Consider the following 7,117-nt stretch of genomic DNA (forward strand, 5'->3'; position numbering starts at 1 on the left):
ATGTGGGTACAATCAATTGCACCAATCACATTAGGGAAATTACTCAATTGGTAAAACTTATGCTTTGTTGCAGCTATGTCTGCTGCACTTCTTGGCATTTTTATCTCCCGTCTTGCTCTGCTGAATAAGGCATCTGTTACTTTCCCTATTATTCGTGAGACACTTGATTGGCTGAGTCCAGAGGCATCTCCCACAACACTCTGAAAGCTTCCACTAGCGTAGAATCTCAGTGCTGTCAACACTTGCGTGTGAGTAGGGACGGCATGAGATCTTCTTGTCACACGACCAATGTCTGGTTCCAGTTCATCACAGAGCCAGAGTATTTCCCTACGAGGGAATCTATAATATCTCAAGAGATGTTCATCTTCCACTTCCAGGGGGTTCAAAGGGTCTCTGAAGACCCTTTCTCTCCTGAGAGCCCGGTCGTGTGCTAATACTGCTTGTAATTCCATTTCTTCACCTTCAATAAGCTGGGGTCTTCTGGCTTCTTTTTCTTTCTTCTCAGTACTTCTTCTTCAGATTCTTGTTCATGTTGTTTTGGGCCGCGGCGATCTACTCGCTCATATGAGCCCTTGTGTCGTCCTGTGAGGGCTTCATAGGCGTATCTGCTGCCCCGTCCTCCTGAAGGAGGCGTAGGTGAGGCGGATGGCTGCTGCTTCCTGCCGTGAGGGGTGGACGCCTGCTGCCACCAGCAGCACCGTGGGCAGGTCGAAAGTGGGCACGTCCAGGGAGCGCCGAGGTGGTATCGTGGCAGCACTCGGTGAGAGTGGAAGCGTGGGCAATGCAGCAGAAGGTGCTCACTGGTCTCCTCGACGGTCCTGCCAGGGGTCAGGGGCAGGCGCAGGCGGTGGAGGTGATCGCTGAGTCGTGTGACGGACCACGTCCAAAACGATATTTTCCTCTCACACGGCTGTGGGGAGGAGTTGGTGCGGTACTCCTACTGGCCCATGGAAGTGGTGCGGAGGGTGTTTCTTCTTCAGGTTTCTTCTTCGTGAGTGTTTTATGGGGCTAGTTTCGCTGTTGTTATGGTCGCGGGTCTTCTTCTTCTTCCTCTGTCATGGTCCGTATTGTATTGTGGAGGCCCTAGGTCCGGGTTATGATACCTTACGCCATGCCTGGAGCTGCCGTAAAGTTACGGTGCCGGAAGAGTGTCGTAACTGTTTAGTGAATAGCCCAAAGCAGCCGAAGGTTGCCTTAAGACATTTTTTGTGACTTACGAACGTCGTAACTCGTTAGTGAATCCAGGCCCTGTTCTGGATATATATAGGAGAAGAGGGCGAGAGAGTCCCAGTCCCAGTCATAGTAAGCTAGTGGTCAGTGAAGAGTCAGAGTGAAGTGTACTACTAAGGAAGAATATTAAACTACAGAAGTTGTGCAAAGTGTTTATGTATAATCTCCCTCCCACGGAGTCTTGTGACGGCGACACGGAACCAGTGGCGTCACCAGGGGGGGGCTATGGGGGCTAAGCCCCCCCAAACCAAGGACTCAGCCCCCCCAAAAATACTTCTACCCTCAAAAATTAATATTTCTCTAGTTTTAGCCCACTTGGGCCACTTTACATGTCAAAGCATAACCTTATTTTCGGGTTTAAAAAAAATTGGTTTCACTTAGATATTGAAATATGTTTCCTGACAGATCTCCATATTTGTATGCTCTATTATACAGATATTCTATTTTATTCATTATTCTATAGAATCATCGGTACCTCTGCTGAACCATCCCTGCATCAGAGCATTAAATAAACAAAATAGTTACCTCTCATTTTTTATTAGTAAGACTCGTTTTCTTTTATGGCATGCAGTCGTCAGTCGAGTCCATGCTTCGCTTCAGTGTTGACGTGTTTATCACAGGAAGGGGATAGTCTCCCGGATAGATGGACAGTCATCTCGAACTTTAAGGTAAAAGACGTATTTAACTTTTTGTTTCTAACGTTAGGTAATAGGCCTACAAGAGAAAAACTGCCGCTGTCTGTAATATGGCTAAAAAACAAGCAGGCTTGCAATTACATGCCCCTGTCAGCTCGATCCTAGGTTAAGCGAATAAGTTTTCAGTATTCTGTAGGCAGGGCGGATCCAGGGGGCCAGTGCCACGGGGCCATGGCCCCCAAACGCTCTGAGAGTATGTTTTGGCCCCCAAAGAAATTCGGAACCCAGTCACCAGTGCTACCATCGCTAGAAAAAATTTTCAAGATCTTGAAATATTTACCCTATTCTTGAAAGCTTGAAAAAAGTTAAAATTAAAATCTTGAAAAATCTACAGTGACTACATAAAAGTCGCATAAAATGAGAGAGAGAGAGAGAGAGAGAGGATCAGGTGATGTCCAGCTGACGCGTACAAGTACAATACACGTCCCACGGTCCCACACAGGCCACGCCGCCACAGTGGCAGACAGTATTGACAGACTAGTCCTTCCGCTAGTGCCTTTGTTTTGCTTCGCTGGTCACTGGTGAGTGTATCTAGTGAATTGAAACTTAAAGAGTTTGTTAAATCGTTATTGATATATTTCCACCCTATGTCATGGTGTATTATTCACTTAAAGAACCTTATTATTTGTCCCACGAGAACACAATGAAAGTTTCATTGTGTTCTCGTGGGACAAATGTCATTCGAGGGAGGAGGGTGTGTCAGTAAGGTGCGTGTAGCCTATGTCTGTATGTCTGTACTGTGTGTGTGTGTGTGTGTGTGTGTGTGTGTGTGTGTGTGTGTGTGTCAGTAAGGTGCGTGTAGCCTATGTCTGTATGTCTGTACTGTGTGTGTGTGTGTGTGTGTGTGTGTGTGTGTGTCAGTAAGGTGCGTGTAGCCTATGTCTGTATGTCTGTACTATGTGTGTGTGTGTGTGTGTGTGTGTGTGTGTGTGTGTGTGTGTGTCAGTAAGGTGCGTGTAGCCTATGTCTGTATGTCTGTACTATGTGTGTGTGTGTGTGTGTGTGTGTGTGTGTGTAGCCTATGCCTGTATGTCTGTACTGTGTGTGTGTGTGTGTGTGTGTGTGTGTGTGTGTGTGTGTGTCAGTAATTGGTGTGTGTAGCCTATGCTGGTTGGGCTCGCTGCGCTCGCCCGACGCCCATCATTACCTAGGGGCTAAAGCCCCCCCAAATTTTTTTCCCTGGTGACGCCACTGCACGGAACCCAAGTAATACGTCCGGCATAACAGTAGATTATGAGATACTGACGGACCTAATACGAATCTTTACCGAAGAGTTTTCTGGAAAAGATGTGGTGTGCAAGAAATAGGGAATTGGAAGATGTGTAATGGATACTGCTTGTTTTGTTTTTATTCTTACAGGTTGTGCCGATGCGAAGGCCTGACTCTCCAACGGGTCACCTGTACAGCAAGAGCAAGTGTTTACCTTTGACACGTGGAGTACCTGACACGCCTCCGCCTGGGCCACACACGACTCAGCGCTCACCTCCACCGCCTGCGCCTGGCCCCGACCCTCACTGCCCAAGGAGTCACTGCCCTGGTGCAGGACCGTGGAGGAGGCCAGTGACCACCTCCTGCTGCACTGTGTACTTCAGATAATCTATAAGTTCAATTTACATGGCCTGGTAGTATGTAACTTTTATAAGTGACTGTACTTGTCTATTTGTTATATGTGTAATTTTCTTTATTATTCTTATTCCTATATTCTTGAGATTACTCCATTGCATTACTGCCCTATTATCTTCCTTTACTTTGTGTATAATTATGAGACCAATATTTCTTTCTCATATTTTCTTTTGCTTGTGTGTCTGTGTTCATGCATTTTCTATAGTGCACAATGCGTGCCATATATCTACATGCCAGCATATATTTGTTGTATTGTTGTGCTGGAAGCTTCCCCCGGCGACCATAGGCCTCTAGAAGGCTCCCGGAGAAACGAGCAAAAGGGGCGGGGAGGTAGGCGAGCCGTCCGCGCCCCACGGGGCGCGGCCAGGCGCCAGGCGGGAAGTGTTGCCAACTCGCATATATTTTTGCTACATGTTCTTGTATGATCTGAAATATACTGTAATATTCTAGACTGTACTGTTCTGGATATATATAGGAGAAGAGGGCGAGAGAGGGCCAGTCCCAGTCATAGTAAGCTAGTGGTAAGTGAAGAGTCCGAGTGAAGTGTACTACTAAAGAAGAATATTAAACTACAGAAGCTGTGCAAAGTGTTTACATATCTCCCTCCCACGGAGTCTCCTGACGGCGACACGGAACCCAAGTAACACGTCCGGCATAACAGTATATACTTTTCTAGACAAATACAACTGAACTGCACCTTTATAGCATTGTTTCTTTGTCCAAAATACACTAATTAGTTAAGTAAATAGCTGAGTGTGTGTGTGTGTGTGTGTGTGTGTGTGTGTGTGTGTAAAAAGTACACTTCATGAACTATGGTCTTTGTGGTTATACCACCCGCCACTGATGAAAGATAGCATATAATAATCATATAACACATACTGAATGATGAAAAAATAAATATTGTTCATACATAATGTCAAAAATAAGATCTACGCATATGATAAACTACAAAGCGATAAGGTCACAAGAAGATGAAGAGGAGACCCTACACCTGCAGACGACGTACTTGATATGGTTTGGCGTCGGCTCAACAGATGGCGCTGCTGGTCTATATCTGCCTCACATTATCGCTTTTAGATAGAAGCTTTCCCATCTTTCTCTTATAGTCTTTGAGCTGCCGCTCCAAAAGAACCCGTCCTCTTTTTCCATTTTCTTCCTTTTAAGGCATACTGTACTAAATCGTAATCTAGGGACTTAATTATTTCGTCGTTTGCTGCACATTAACGTCAAGGTAACTCTTCTGTTCGATGTCTTGTTATCTAAGAACACGCTTAAGGGGAAGAAAAAGAAGATAAGGAGGAGATTGAGGCAGGAAGAAAGCAAATTAAAAATAACGTGGCACATATATCGAGGCAGACAGGAACCAAGGACGGAAGGAAGGAACGAGGGAAAGTTAAGACTGTCTTGCCATATCTGCAGCCCAACTCATGGGTTGTCACCCGACAAAGGTCCATGGTCCCACGGAGGGACAAATGTAGAGATGGATGGATGATCGAATGGATGAGGAGGTAGGAAAATGAAGGAGAAGGGAGGTATGGCAATGCCCCGGCCGGGCGTCGGTGTTGCCATACCGCCCACACTTATCATATGCCTCTCAAAGTGTGTATATCTCATCATTTTATAAAGAAATGGGCTTCCTCTACTCGCAATTAGTTATATTTCAAGTTGAAAAACGCGATTTATGAGCATTTATACGTAAATATGATAATAGTGTTGTGCTGGAAGCTTCCCCCGTGGTCTATGGGCCTCTGGAAGACTCCGGGAGGAGCGAGCAGGGGGGCGGGGAGCAAGGCCCCGCCCGCGCCCCGCGGGGCCCGCGGTCAGGCGCCAGGCGGGAAGTGTTGCCAACTCGCCCAGATTTTTGATATATATATATATATATATATATATATATATATATATATATATATATATATATATATATATATATATATATATATATATGTGTGAGAAGAGACGGGAGGCCTTGGGGATGGGGAGTGGCGTCAGCACCCCTTGGTTTCCACTTCTCTCCACGCACACAGCCAGGGTACGTGTCCACATGTGCCCGGCATTATCACTTCTCTGCCCCTCGCTACCATCCCGTCAAGCAAGGGGCCGTTAGAAAAGTGCTCGAGCCCCATCGGAGCTATAGGAAATGACTACCTAGCTCCTTGAGTTGACCAAGGAGGCGTGTTGACACGGCAACACGGCAAGGGTTAAAAATCATGATACAACCCTAAAGTCTTAAACAAAACTTTAAATCATTTATTTAAAAAAAACTTTTGCAGATTCATATTAGATCAAATACGTTTTATTATAATTCCTGTATCATTTATTACTATATTAATGAGAGAAATGCAGAATTGACACATAAAATATGCGGAGGGGCTCACGAAGATGTACCTATCTTGACCCCTTGCCAGATTCCAAAAACCCGTCAATACCGTTCCTTCGCTTACAGAGAGGGCCCCTCGAAGATTATGGTATGAGAAATTGGCCGAAGAGTTTCTATAGTTGAGGAGGGTGCCTTATGGTACGGCCGTCAATGTTCTCAAAACTACGCACTAAGGGCCCAAAACTAAGCACTTAGCCTTTATGAATTACAGGCGCAGTGTTGCCATCAAAATGGCGCTGGCCCACTGGGCCGTCATTGGTAGCTTTACTTGCAAAAAAATATATTTTCGCCGCAAGTAGAGCACAGAATCGCTTCATTTCAGGTAGGCAGCATCATTGCAATAGCTGCTTTTACCCCACAATTCCCCTGGTCTTCATAGCCCTCCCCACTACCAGGTGTTTTAATTTTGTTGAAGGGGACAGGAATATTATGTTACTTATTTCTTATCATCACTTGAAGACGCAGTATATGCTCGATGCGCCGGTAAAACTAGGGTAACACAACAGTATGTGATACCTTGGAAAGGTTATTATTGCTGTGGGAGCAATATTGGAGGCGCGTAGTGATTCTCCATATATACCTGCGGCAGCAACACGAACGAGTTCCCCGACAAGTCGTTTCCCAGACTACCAGCCACCTCCAACCTGACAGCAGCCCCGTTGCGAGGGTGAACAGTAACTCTCGTGCACGCCGCCTATACTGCTCCCTACATCTTGTACGCCACATTCCTTCCAGATTCGCATATAGGGAATTAGTATTTTCCTTCTTCCTTTTCACTAGTGGCAACCTAGATGAAGGAAGAATAAAATACAGTAGAATGAATGAAGGCCGTTTAGAGATGTAGAGGATAATATAGAGCAAAAGGAAGGCTGTGTTACCTTTATTACCAAACTCACCAATATTTCTCGTTACACAGCACGAGATGAGGCTTAGCTCATTATTATAAGACACTTTCGATTCTTACATCAACCATTTCTAAAGGCCAAAGAGGGGATCAATTGGGTTCTAATGAGTGTCTTCTTGGGTTCATGATACAGAAGAAGTGGCAAACTACCCCCAGGCTCATACAACTATTCCTTTAAATGCCCAAAACTCCTTTGAAAGCCTTGGCAAATGTGTGAACTCGGGCGACGAAATGTTTTGAAATACGACCCATGGGCAAGGATTCCAACTTCCTCAAGGTGTTCAGGAA

The sequence above is a fragment of the Eriocheir sinensis genome, chromosome 57, assembly GCF_024679095.1.
Source record: "Eriocheir sinensis breed Jianghai 21 chromosome 57, ASM2467909v1, whole genome shotgun sequence".
Taxonomy (NCBI): domain Eukaryota; kingdom Metazoa; phylum Arthropoda; class Malacostraca; order Decapoda; family Varunidae; genus Eriocheir; species Eriocheir sinensis.